At 48.1% G+C, this 13,853-nt stretch overlaps 1 pseudogene; it reads right to left on the bottom strand.

The window, feature by feature from the left end:
* Positions 1-7,339: 7,339 nt before the first annotated feature.
* Positions 7,340-9,445, bottom strand: LOC147725383 (uncharacterized; annotated as a pseudogene).
* Positions 9,446-13,853: the final 4,408 nt, after the last annotated feature.

Genomic DNA, 13,853 nt, shown 5'->3' with positions numbered 1-13,853 from the left:
AAACCAACACCAGTTTGTTCACAAGGTCACATCCAGGTCACAAAAGATCCCTATCATCAATGGAGTGCTCCATGGCCTCATACTGTGGCAACATGTGTCTTGGTGCACAGTGGAAAGTCCTACGCAAAGGACGAATGGTCATTTTTCTATTGCTTATCACTATATTAATATTTAAACTGGTACAAGAGATAAATATTTGCCCACACAGCATTAGAATGAGTAAAACATGATAAAACAATGAAGTAATATTATCACAAAATGTGAAGCATTGTGCTGCATAATTTGCCTTTTCTTTTCGCATAATTCAATTAACCCTGTCGCCCAATATTTTTCTCCCCTACTGCCTAATGGCAATGGCCTGGGAGATCATCGAGACCACAGTGGAAGGTAGAAATCAAAGCATAATGCAGCATTGCTATGCTTCCAACATGACGCAGGAGCTTGCAACATCACCGTTGGCATTTTTATGAAGCTCTTTCTTCAAATGGCATATTGTGTAGGCATTGGTGAAAGATCGTGTGCATGCATGTGACTTATATACAGAGCCACTGGAATAATGAGATTCTACAGCTGCAGAGTTTTCCCTATAATCCGTCATCTGCTGCATAAACTGCAGAGTTTAACAAAAAAAAGTTGATTCTAGCTCAAACAAATAAAACGTTACTAAAAGGGGAACAACATGTGTCACTGCACTGTGGAAAGCCCATCACAAACATTGACTCGTCACTTTTACATTGGTTATTGCTGTAATTCGATGTTAATCTGAAAAATGTAACCAAATAAAGGTACATGTTAACAGGAACGAGCACAAAATGTGGAGCATATCCTGTTGCTTGACATGATTAAGCCTATAACATCAACACAGAGATGATGAGGCTTTTGTTCTGCTGCAGTGGCAAGATTGGAAGAGAAAGTGTTGACATCACTTAAGAGAGAAGCTGTGGAGAGAGCGGGGGAGATATTGGCATATGGAAAAGGCAAGACCTTAGTAGAGGGTATTCAGGAGAGAAACCATATTTGGGGCTGTTGGACCCGGCCCTTTAGGCAGGTTCACCCCTAGACTTTTTGCTTTTTCCTAGCCTGTTTCTGGAACCTGGTGTTGGTGATTTTAGGCCTCTACGCACTTTTTCACTGTGGTACAGTGTAAAGTGCTGGAGCTCTCTGTGTATGTATGGTGAGTGACCTGCCCTCCCATAGGAATGAATGGGGAATATGTATGCCCATGGTAGTTCCTGATGCGTGGGGAGTGCAGGGGCGAGTTTGGTATGTATGAACTCGTGAGAATGAATGCTGCAAAATGATATATGCGGCATGACTGTGTCTAGTCTAGAAGTACTACTTTTGGAAGTTGGCATATTTGTGTAAGTTGTTGCTGGCGTGTGATTGGCTGGTGAGCCTGGCCCAGAGTGCCTGGGCCTGCTTGTGGATTAACTGTCTGGTTTGAGGATGACAGGGGCTGGAGAGCCCAGGAGGTTGTCTGAAGTCAGCCCATGGATGAAAGGCAGCATCTGCTGCCAGGGAAGTGGGAGGAGATGGCACCTGATAGTGAAGGGCTGTGCCTGCCTAACTACAAAGCTGGCTCCACCTCCCACTGGGCGACTGTCACCTCTGTCCCTGATACTGAAGGGACTTCCCTATAACCAGTTCTAGCTGGTTCTCACACTGCCTGCTTCAAAGGACTTCAAAGGACTTCAAAGACTTTTCACTGTATAGGAAGGGGTCGTGCCCCCTTCCAAAATGTTCTTGTTTCTAACTTGAATCTGGCAGGGGCATGCTGCTGCCGGGGTCCAGGGGAATCCCTGGGCCCTGCCCAGCTCCTGGACACCTGATGGACTGATGGGGGACTCTTCCTGACTGTCCCCCTGCTTACTGGACTCCTGAAGGACTTATTGCTGGGACCTGCTGTGTGCTGTCCTTGCTGGGGGCTGACTGGACTCTGCCCCCTTTGTTCCAGGGGAGACTTTATTGATGGACTTGCTGTGTCCCTGGGACCCTTCTTGATGCAGGGGTCGTTCCTGTGGGATTGTCTATGCCCCTAGCGCCTTGAGAGCGCTCTTTGCGATATTACGGGCGTTTTGGCGTCTCACGCCCGATGCGTGAGACTTGGCAGGTGCCTACCCTGCGATGTTGCCCTTATTTGGATTATCTATCCTGCGAGTGCCCACCTCTTTTATTTTGGATTTATTGACCTCTGGCAGGTGCCTACCCTGCCAGGGACCTTGCCGCGATATTGTTTACTTTCCACGAGGGAGCCCACTCCTCGGGAAACTGTGCCTGCGCCTGCCTGTCTAAGGAAAGGGCCGCCGCGCTGCCCGCGGTGACCCGGAAGTGGTTGGCTGGCCGGCCAATCCCAGCGCGGCCGGCCGGAAGTCCCGCCCCTGCAGCAGAGAGGAGGAAAGAAGCTGCCGGGTGAGGAGGACGCCGCAGGAAGAAGGCGCCCGATAGATGGCGGCTGGTGTCGCCGGTGCAGGGCTCCCATTGCTGAGGGAACCCTGGAGGAGCGGAGCGGCCGCGGAGGGGGCGCGAGGCACATTGCCGGTGCCTGCCCCCGCCGCAGAGAGAAGAGACTGCCGCCGGGAGCCTTGCTGGCTCCACCCTGAGTCCCGGTCCCGAGACGGGGGACCGGGCAAAGCAAAGAGAGTCTGCGAGGAGCAGGAGCTCCTCAGATGCTTCCGAGCTGCCCCCGCCGCACCGAAGACCGGCGAGATCAAAGGGAGCTGCCCCGTGAGTGGGGCAGACAAAGGGGTGGGGCGCCGGGACACATTGTCGGTGTCCGCCCCCCCCCAGTAGCGCAAGCCCGCGCTCTTTGGCAGTATGAAGCCATGAAGGCTTCAAGGGCGGCCCCGGTTGGCAGTGGGTCGCCCCAACGTGTATGAGCCCAGAGAGGCTCAGAGGGGCCCTATTTTGTTTAAGAGCCTGTTTGGCTCTTGGGGGGCCATTTTAGTTACGAGGGGGCGTCGGGGCACATTGCCGGTGCCCGCCCCCTCCTGCCTCCGAGTGTTAGGGTTAGAGTCCGGTGAGGCTCATGGGGGCACCATTGTATTTAGAGCCCTGAGAGGCTTCAACGCTGGGTGCACAGTAGTTTCAGAGCCTGTGTGGCTCAATGTGTTGCAGTTTGTGGTCAAGGGGCACCCCTTTATTTCAGAGCCCCTGCCACAGTTTGTGATTCCCCAGCTGCCCAGCACTTTGTGGGCAGCTGCCACGTTTAGGCTTTTGTACTTTGTGACTGGCGCTGCATGGCAGCGCGCTCTGACATTGGACTCATGGCATCCTTGCCCCACAAGGCCAGTTGGCCTAGGGACTGCCACAGGTGGTGGCTTATGTAAGTTATGCGCAATGTGATTCCTATGTTTTTAATAGTAATTGCCTACTGTGTGTTTTTGCGCTATTGAATTATGTTCTGGCACCTCTGAATGTGTAGGTTTATGCATCATGTGTCTTTCTTTCCATGCGCTGCACCTCTGAATGTTTTAGGCATCATGTGTCTTCTTGCGCTGCACCCCTGAATGTATTTTATTGCATCATGTGCTTTATCCTTAACACCTCTGAATGTTTTAGGCATCATGTGTTTCTCGTTATTACTCCTCTGAATGTGGTTCATGCATCATGGGTAATGTGTTCTGGTATACCCCTAAATGTATGTTATTCTTAGGTGGTTGTCCTTTTTAGTACAGGTGGTCCTAGTAAGGTCCTGGTTCCTGTTACCAGTGGATACTGGTTGTGATCTTTGTGATTACCATTTTAGGTTTATTATTTCTTATTCTAGAAGTGCTATATCTGAATCTGACAGTGGCCCATGTGGCCCTGTCTTGTAAATAATCCCTTATGAATGTTGCCCGTGCCAGTTGGCACAATGTACATGTGTGATGTTTATCTGATATGTGTTTTTACAATACAAAAGTTATTTTATAATAACCTTGTGTGGAGTCTCTTTTGTGGTGTGCCTAGTATGTTCTTGCTGTTGTGCGCTGACGCAAATGCTTTACACATTGCCTCCGAGTTTAGCCTTACTGCTTGTGCCAAGCTACCAAGGGGGTGAGCAGGGGTTATCTTGGCGTGTGACTTCCTTGCCCTGACTAGAATGGTGGTTTCTGCCTGGCTTTGGCGTCAGCCTTAGCCTACCAGAAATAGCCAGTTCTAACATGGGCAAAAATGTTTGTGGACATTGTGAAGTTCCAGAAGCCGAGAGTGGCCCACATCTCAGAAATAGTGTGAAATACGCTGCACACAACGTTGCGTAAATCACAACGATACTAGTTTTCTGCCTGCTGCATTATACAGCCTTTTATGTTATTCAAATGTAACTTGATTTGTTTAACCTCTGGAAAAAGGCATTTGTTTAGAAAAATTTTCCATTTACATCAATCCCGCATAATAATATATGTGATGGTATTTTGTGAGTATAATTCAAAATGTACAATATTAGCATTTTCGTGACACATGTTTGGATGTAAAATGTGTACATTTCTGTAACAGATACAAGTGAAGACCACAATGGGGATTATAGGTGGATGTTGGACAGTAGACAATTATTATGTGAATTATGTGTAATGCTATCTGAACCAGTTATGTTTTGTTACATGACTTTTGGCTTACTCTACATTTATGTTACTCTAGACACTGTGATCAATGTTCAAAATTATTCTAACTCCACAGATAAGTACGCTGGGAGAGGGAAGAGACAACAGCCTCCAGTGTACCACCCATTTCCAGACCTTCATACCATGGAAGAAAGGCATGTTGTCAAGAGGTTTTATTTAAATAGGAAAACAATGCAAGATTTATGTCATCAGTTGTAGCCTGAGCTCCGTCCTCAACAAACTAATCCCACATGTATCCCCCATTTTGTAAGGCTTCTGGCAGTATTGCATTTTCTGGCCAGAGGTTCCTTCCAATACACTGTGGGTATATCTGGTGGTATGTCACAACCAATGTCCAGTGCTGTACTACAAGGTGTGCTTTCAGCAATGATGAAACACATTGACTGCCACATCCAGCTCCTCAGACATGAGGATTTAGCAAATGTGAAGGGGGATTTCTATAGATTTGGCCACATATCACATTTTGTTGAAGCCATTGAAGGCACCAATATTTCTTTAGTGCCACCACAAGCTAATGAACACGTTTATTGGAACAGGAAGAACTTCCATTCAATTAATGTGCAAGTTGTCAACTTACAGGATTTGTATATCTCAAATGTCTGTGCCTGGTTCCCAGGATCAGCCCATGATTCCCTCATACTGCAGAACAGCACAATACACCAGCTGACGTCACAACTACTACCGGAGAGGGCCTGGCTTGTTGGTAAGTATGATCTGTCCTAACTTTGTGTGGGTATATCAGGTTGTGTAATGACAAAGTATGTAACTTATTGTGCACATATGTCATTCTTCTTTCTAGGAGACTCAACGTATCCCAACCGTCCATGGTTGTTGGCATCTCTGAGGAATCCAACTATTCAAGGGGAAGTCTGCTTCAATGAGGCACATGAAAGAACATGGAGTAAAGTGGAGCGGGCTTTTGGGCTCCTGAAGGCCAGATTCAGATGTCTGGAAAAGACTGGGGAGCCCTCCTCAATTCACCTGTGAAGTTGTGGCAAATCACCGTGGCCTGCTGCTTGCTCCAAAACATCGCCCTGCAACACAACATCCCTTGTATCACAGAGAATGGGGACCATGATGTGCCACTAAAGGAGGATCCTGAAATGCAAATGATGATGATAGTGGTGAAGAGGATGGAGCTGACTTGCATCAAGACCTCATCGACAACTTCTCATTAGTGTAAATATGCTGTGAGATATCATGACTTTGACTATTAAAGCAACTCTTGATGCGAGGAGTATGTTTATGGAAAATATGAGCAAGCTAAAGCTCTGACAAATTCTGGTGAAATGTGTTTGTAGAGGAAGGTTTTGACACATGCTCACTTTGCTGGTGCTGATTTTTTTAGCTTCGATTTTTGTCATGGACTATATTCTCCAGAAGATGACTAGGTGAATTGTGTCATATGTATGGTTTCACAGCAGATCACTTTGTTTTGTTCTTTTTTAGGTAGCTTCACCATTTCATCTTCATATGGACATTTCGGAGCTGTGACATTAGCAGGTATATAATGCTTTTTGGACATACAAATTGGACATGGATTGTTCCTGAGATTGACTGTCACAGACTTTGTGTGTACAAATCCTGTACCAAGGCAGCTTGCACCGCAATAGGATGGAAGTAATCCATTGGATGTGTTCTTTGTGTGGTGGTCTTAATGCAGTATTTGTGGCATCCTGTGCACCAACAAAATGTTTTTCTGGGACAAAATCATGCTAGCCTCCCTACTCATTGGAGAAATCCTCATTGTATAGAAACTGTATGTAGCTGTTGATGTATATCCTCATCGTAGGCCAAAGTGTTTGTGGCACATCACTGACAACTGTTTGTGACATTCTATCAGATGGTGCAACACCAGATTGGAGTAAGCCTGTGATCAGAATCTGTTGTACTGCCATGCGTTTGTTTATTGTTTTAAATGATGTGGGATTCCTTTTATGAGGTAGGCGATAGGGCTCCAGCTGATGACATAGACCAATTGAATTTGCCCATTCTGTTGGAAATAGTCTAATCTATCCATGTTGCTGAGGTCTGCACCTGAAAATGTGATCACTGACACAGACTATTTGAGTTGTATATGATTTGCTATGTTTCTGACATTATGTCAGCCTATGATTGGAACAATGAAATAAAGATGTTATAAGACAAGACACTTGTATGTATGTGTTTGTGTGACATGATTGTGATCCTGAGCTAAACATTGTGTACATGCAATATATCCATGCTTACACAAGTAGCTTATTTTAGCATTGTAAAGTTCACATGGGAGTATATATATACATTCCTACATGTGTAATATGCTACATCAGGCAATGGGTTTGTGAATAGTGTATTTATTGCAGTGAACAAGGAGAAAATAAACATCATGTAAAACCAAACAGGGAAAACCAAAAGTGAAGAAGTCAGTAATGGTGGATGAAACCATAGTTGTAGATCCAAATTGTTTGAAGTCTAAAGTCCAAAATACTACTCCCATCAGAAAAGGGAAAGTGTCCAGAAATAGTCCACAAAGTGAATGTGTTAAACACACTGTAGGAAGTTAAGATCAAGGTCTCTTACTGGCAGAGGTTGATGTCTTGCCATCCGCCCCTCATGGATTTTTGCATGGACATCCCTGCTTACGATCGTGGGGGGCATTCGCTGCTGCTGAGACAGGAGTGTCAGCAGATGGGTCGTCCTCTGACAGACTCCCCTCCTGTGGCATCTGTAGATGTAGATGGGCCGGATGTAGTTGGAGCTTAGGAAGAGGTAGATGGTGGTGAAAAAGCTCTGCAGAGGGTGGTGTTGATGTCCTGCAGCTCCCCAATGAGCTGGCCCATCTTGGTGTTGTGGATGGCCAGATTCTGGTGTATGTCCCTCTGCAGCTGCTTCAGCTCTCAGATTTCCATCAATACCTGGCCCATTACGCCTTGAGATTTCTGATAGGCTCCCAAGACTTGGTTGATGGTGGACTGGGTGTGAGTGGCCTCACTCAGCAGACCCACAGCTACTCCCCCACAAAGCCTTGGCCCATGGTGTCCTCTTCCACTGGCTCCTGGTTCCTCTGTGACTAGGTGGCTGTTTTCACCTCCGGATCCAGGACTGGGGGGTACAGGATAGTGTTGACTTTGCCCGGTACACAGGTTGGGGGGACTGGGGTTGGCTGAGGTGTTGCAGTTGGGGTGGAAGGTGTTGTGGACAAAGTGAGACTCACTGCTGCCAGTTGCCCATGCTAACCAGATGTGCTGGGATGATCATCCACGTCCACATCTTCAGGAGTGTTGTCATCACAGAGGGTTCATCCCGAGGTGGAGTGGGAATCTGTTCGGTGGCCAAGCTCTGTCCAGGTGCTGTGCCAGATGGACCTGTTGTGAAATAGAGAACATTGTTATTGGTGGAAGTGTGGTATATACATCCAAATGTTTTGTGTCACAGTAAGCAGAGACTTAGGAAAAACAAAATGGGTAGAGATTACTATTGTGACATATTTCCCTGGTATAGCACTTGTTAGGAAGACATTTTGAGACATTCAATACATGTACTAGAATTGAGCAGCTCATTAGATGTGCTGATATGTTACAGTTTGGATTAAGGAATGAACATGACATCTCCCAAACATTTAAAGCAACACAGTGAAGAGGTAACTTGTGTATTTGACCATTCCAATGACTAGTTGTGTACAATACAGATGAACACACAAATCGGTTGTATTTTTAGCAATAGTCATCACGTGAGCAGTGCAGAGTCAATGGGTCACCTGCCTCTTCTAATCAGCTGAGTTACCTTAATGCTTTACAGATATTGGGCCTACACACTTGGCATGTTGTCACTCAGGTCATCAGGAATCACACTCCCGTAGACTATTAGACCACCCGCACTTTGAAACAAAGCACAGACACCATCGTACGTCGCTTCGCTCTACTTTAAATGAGACGGCGTGCGGTTTAATAGTCTACGGGAGTGTGATTCCTAACCCCGATAATATTTGGACACTAGAGCCAAGATTGCTATGGTGCTATAAACACCACGCATACTAGCCGTGTTTTTAGAATTAATAACGCTCCATTATGGTTGGTTCGTCTTGTGATGGAATTAAAGGAAACATAATTTACGATCTAGGAATACCTAAAAGATCTATCCACTCAGCGCGACCTATACAACAAGGAGCGTTTGATTGAGCGACTGAATATTTAGGAGGGCTTTTGTTGTCCCAAAGAAGATTTATCGTAATTTGTGGGAAACTATATTTTAATCCTGAAGAAGGTGCTGGCTTTTAATGAAGTTGCCAAAACCGAAACGCATCGATGCTATTTTAGAACTGTGACACATAAAGTTATTGGACCAAATAACTTCTCCATCTAAGATATTTGTACAATTTGGAGGTTGCTTTAATTATGTCTGACTTTTGTGTCCTTTTCTTTTTTAATTAGAATCATTTTCTATGTCCTGATTCCCACTGTGTTAGAATTTTTAACAGGATTGCTTTATTATGTTGGTAGATATACACAATTAATGTTTTGTAATTTCTCCTATCTTATGTATGTTGTAATAAATTGTACACAATTTTTAATTTTAACTACCTGCATCATTTTTGCTCTTGTGGGGCTGTATGGACTGAGTCATTAATGTATGTTATGTTAAGTTTGTAATGTTTGATATGTAATTTTACCCAAGGGGGACACTTTATTTGACTTATGATATTCATTGTAAGACTGGACGCAGTAATACGAATCGCGCACTATGAGTGTGGGGATATTCGTGATCAAAATTTTCAAGTGCCATCTTGAAAGCCTGTAGTTCAGCTCGCTAAGCTGTGCAGTCTCCGAGAGAATGAGTTTGTGTGACCATAGGTATGAATTTACCATCGCGCCAGCGACCTTTAACAATCGTGCACGCAGCACTGTAAGCTTGTTTTCCCGGGGGCGTTAGGTGGCGCCAGACCAAGATGGCTGAGCGTTAGCGAGGCTCTTGCCTGGCCGAGCCTTCAAACATCCTTTAATGACATCCTGACCTGATTAGGTTCCCTGTAACCGACACAAATGAAACCGTGATGCTGTAGGGAACTTGGCGATACTGCGCTTGCCTGCCTGCTGCCGGCGGAGTGCGTGTTACCAGCGCCGATGCCTGCCCGCGGACTCCTGCACTGAAACATGGAGACCTGCTAGGCGAGACCGGGGATCGGCGGCCTGTGGAGGTGCCGCGTCTTGAACCAAAGAGAAGCTTCCCGGTGGCCAAAACAACAGGTGCCTATCCCTGACAGCACGTCCGACACCACACAGTCATACCACCGAGGTGCCCGAGATTTGGCCCTCGATTCGCATAACTACGGAGCCGCGGGGAAGAGACTCTCCTAAACCCCCGCGAAGGGCAATTAACCCCCCTAGGCTCCCCCCCCCCAGTGGAACAATCGTCTGAGGCCAATGCATTCGGCCCCCGGTGGGAAGCTGTGGCAACACAGGCCGCGCTCACATCACGGTACTACATACAAAGTAGACCGCTGCGGCATACTGCGGAGAGACAGTTGACCTGCCCCAGAGGAGAGAAATCACGGGGATTGTTGTGGCGAGGTGCTGAAGGGCCCGTTGTGGAGCTTGACGGACCGGGGCACTACTGCGCCTAACTATTACACGCCGCCATTTTGTTCCTTTCTGGCAACACTCGTGGGGCTCCTCAGGAAGCAACCTCAGGGACTGAGTGCATAAAGGCATAAGGGACTCTGGGAGAGATACAGGCCCTGAGTGAAGACTGGAATGCCATCTCGCTGCTACGCCAACCCCTGTTGCACCGCCATTTTGTCTCCCACAGCCTATACCTGTAGAGCGCCTGAAACCCATGGGCCGGAGGAGGCCGGCCCCCCGAAACGCATCCTTCGAAGATACTTATGGAGAGAGCTTCCCGCATACTCTCGCTTGCCTGTCACCAAGAGCCCAAGGAGACACTCACAGATTACCCTCCTGCACGCCTCCACAACCTCGGCAGGAATACACCTTGCTGGGCGCTGGGCAGAACCTGTGAAGTCCTTTGCATCTCCTCTGCCCCCCCCCCCCCCCTCCCCCTGGAGAAGACCCCTCGTACTCCTCGGGACGCGGCCACAACAAATTCCAACCCCGGAAAGAGGTGAGCTGAGAGTCCGGCCTGCTTACCTCGCAATGGGTCGGACCAAGGCTAAACAATCCAAGATCCCTTTCGAATCCCACAAGGCCCCCAGGTCCCAATCGGTGGAGAGCGGGGAGTCCGTGACGTGCACCCCTCCGGAGGAGGACTGGAGAGCACTTCTTCTAAGTATGAAACAGAGCCTCACAGCCATCGACTCCATGATAGATACTCTCAATATGAGAATGGACACTGTGGTTACAAAACTAGGACAACATGACACGCGCATCAAGGAAGCAGAGAGCAGAATCTCGGACCTGGAGGACGGCGCCACCTCTAGCGGGCAAAACATCATGCAAATGGACAAACTACTCAAGATCATTGCAGGCAAAAACAAAGACCTAGAAGCTAGGTCTCGAAGGAATAACGTGCGTATCCTGGGCCTGGTGGAATCCACCAATACGGGCAGAATGGAAGACTTTGTAGAAAATCTGGTGGCAGAACTCTTTGGGAGAGAATTCTTATCGGCACACCTCACTGTGGAACGCGCGCACAGATCCCCTGCTGCCCGCCCTTCCCCAGGAGCAGCGTCAAGGCCCATCATAGCCCGGTTTTTGAATTACCGTGACCGCGATGCTGTCCTCCGCCTGGCCCGTGAGAAGGGTCAAGTCCGATATGAAAACACAACACTGTCATTCTTTCCGGATTTTACACCGTCGGTGCAGAAGGCACGACGCAAATTCGAAGGGGTCAAAAAGAAACACCAGACCCAGGAAATCCCCTATGCAATGCTCTACCCCGCCAAGCTGAAAATCAACCATCAGGGGAAACAACACTTCTTCAATAATCCGCAGCAGGCTGAGGACTACCTTAAGCAGCACAGGAAGGCGACCTCCAGAGAGGAAGTGGACCGGAACCGCTCCAGATCGCAGTCACCCATGTCCCAACAAGACTAACATACAGACTAGGTGATCGCTGTACGGAACACTCCCACGAACTCTAATGTGTTGATGGACTACTCCACTTCTGGTGACGTATATATGGGGGCATGAATTTATGGTCTACAAAATACATACTGCTCGGCCACCCACCTTCGTCCCACGGCTGGCTACCTGGCTACTAGCACAGGGGCCTGTGGGTGCAAGTAGGGAGGTGTATGGGCAGGTCGAGCGCCCCTAGCGGCTCTTTCCCCCTGAGGGTGAACCCCTGGAACCCCCCCCTTTTGGCGGGGGCTAACCTTCATTTTGAAATGTGGTTAATGTTGTTGGGTGGGGATTATGTACCCGGCAAGTTGGGGACGCCGGAGTGGGTGGGAGGACACTTAGCCTTCACTAATGCACTGCTAGGAACCAAGGATGGGACGCATATTTTTTACTGTATGTTGACTTTTATGCATCGACATGGGGACTACAGGTGACACACAGGCAATCCGACATATTAAGGTGGCCTCGTGGAATGTCCGGGGACTTAATGACCCCAGGAAGAAACGACAAATACTGGATTATCAAGATAGGCACGGGGTGACTGTTGCCATGCTGCAAGAAACACACCTAGCGCCGGGGGGCGCCCCCCAATTTGCATCCCGCTGGGCTTCATGCCGAGTGTTTGCCTCCTGTCCCACCTATTCCAGAGGGGTAACTATTTTAATTAAGCAGGGAGTGGAGTTTACGCCACTGGGAACGAACACCGACGCAGACGGCAGATTCTGCATAGTTTGGGGGCGACTCCTATCTCACAACATCCTCTTTGCGTGCTACTATGGACCCAACATTGACAATCCTAATGCCCTACTTTTGCTGTAGAGTAGGATACAGACACTGGACATCACGCATGTCATATTAGAGGGCGACTTTAACACGGCACTGCACCCAAAGGCAAACAGGTCTCACCCCCTCTCGGCACACTATACGAACACACAAAGAACGCTAACGGATATAGTAGGAGATCACTACCTGCTGGACACTTGGAGACACAAACACCCCACACTCAAACAAGGCACTCATTACTCGGCGGTACACTCCACCTGGGCGTGCATTGAGTATGTTTTTCTGACGGTAGGACTTACACACTGGTTGACACAAGCGGTACACCCGGTGAGATCCAGAATCGAATTTAAGAGCATGTACATTGCACATCGCTCTTTCTGGGGAACAGGCCCCTCCATCAATTTCCCCCTCGTGAAAGTCTACCAGCCCACCCGTTCCCTCAGATCCGCGACCTCCCACCTCGCCTCAGTACCACGCATTAGGAAGGCCAGATGTGGAGGCCGCTCGATCTCCTACAACTTAGCCAGGATCTGGAACTCCCTCCCTCTCCATATTAGATCTAAACCCAACCTCGTCACCTTCCGGAAGACTCTTAAAACCTGGCTATTCGGCAAAACTTCGGCTTAAAACTTCACTCAACCTCTCCTATTCCAGCCTCTCCGACTCAGCTCAAGCTCCTATCAGCGCTGGGACACCCCTGGGTAGCCAACGCGCTTTACAAATCCTCATTCCATTCCATTCCATTCCATTCCATTCCACCTGCCCCACACGTTCTCGGACCACTCCCCAGTCCTTGTGGAGCTCCAGATCATCGTAGATTGGTCCCCATATCTGAACTGGCGACTCAATACCTCTCACCTTAGTGACTCTGCCTTTAAGGCCGAATTAGAGCAGGGCATTCAAGATTTTTTTGACCGCAACCTAACGTCAGTGTCCAGCGTCACAACAGTATGGGAGGCATTCAAAGTCACCGTGCGGGGTTGGTGTATCGCCAAAGGGGGAGGGATCCTTAAATCTCTGCGGGGAGACCTTAGGAAGCTGGAAACTGAGCTGCGCGACCTAGAACATTCACTGGAAAATAACTCGCGAGGCCACAAGATTAAAGCCCAAATGAGGCACAAGTTAACCGAATACGAGACGGTAGCTGATAGGGAGTGTAAATTCCGTGGGAAGCCGCACACAGCACGCATTTACGGAGAAGGGGACCACCCGGGGAAGGCTTTAGAATCCTAAGTTAGGCCTCCTCTGTTTGCTAACTATGTTACTGCATTACAAGACGAACAGGGTACCGTGTACAGAAACCTCCTAGACCAACTCCTAATCCTCAGAGAGTATTACACTGCACTTTACATCACACATAGGAGCACGCTGCTGGACTTAAGCACTTACTTAGGAGACAACGCCATAGCCTGGC

This window comes from Lissotriton vulgaris, chromosome 3_2 (genome assembly GCF_964263255.1).
Source record: "Lissotriton vulgaris chromosome 3_2, aLisVul1.2, whole genome shotgun sequence".
NCBI lineage: Eukaryota > Metazoa > Chordata > Amphibia > Caudata > Salamandridae > Lissotriton > Lissotriton vulgaris.
The sequence above is the reverse complement of the archived record's forward strand: the minus strand, read 5'-3'. Positions and strand labels throughout refer to the sequence as shown.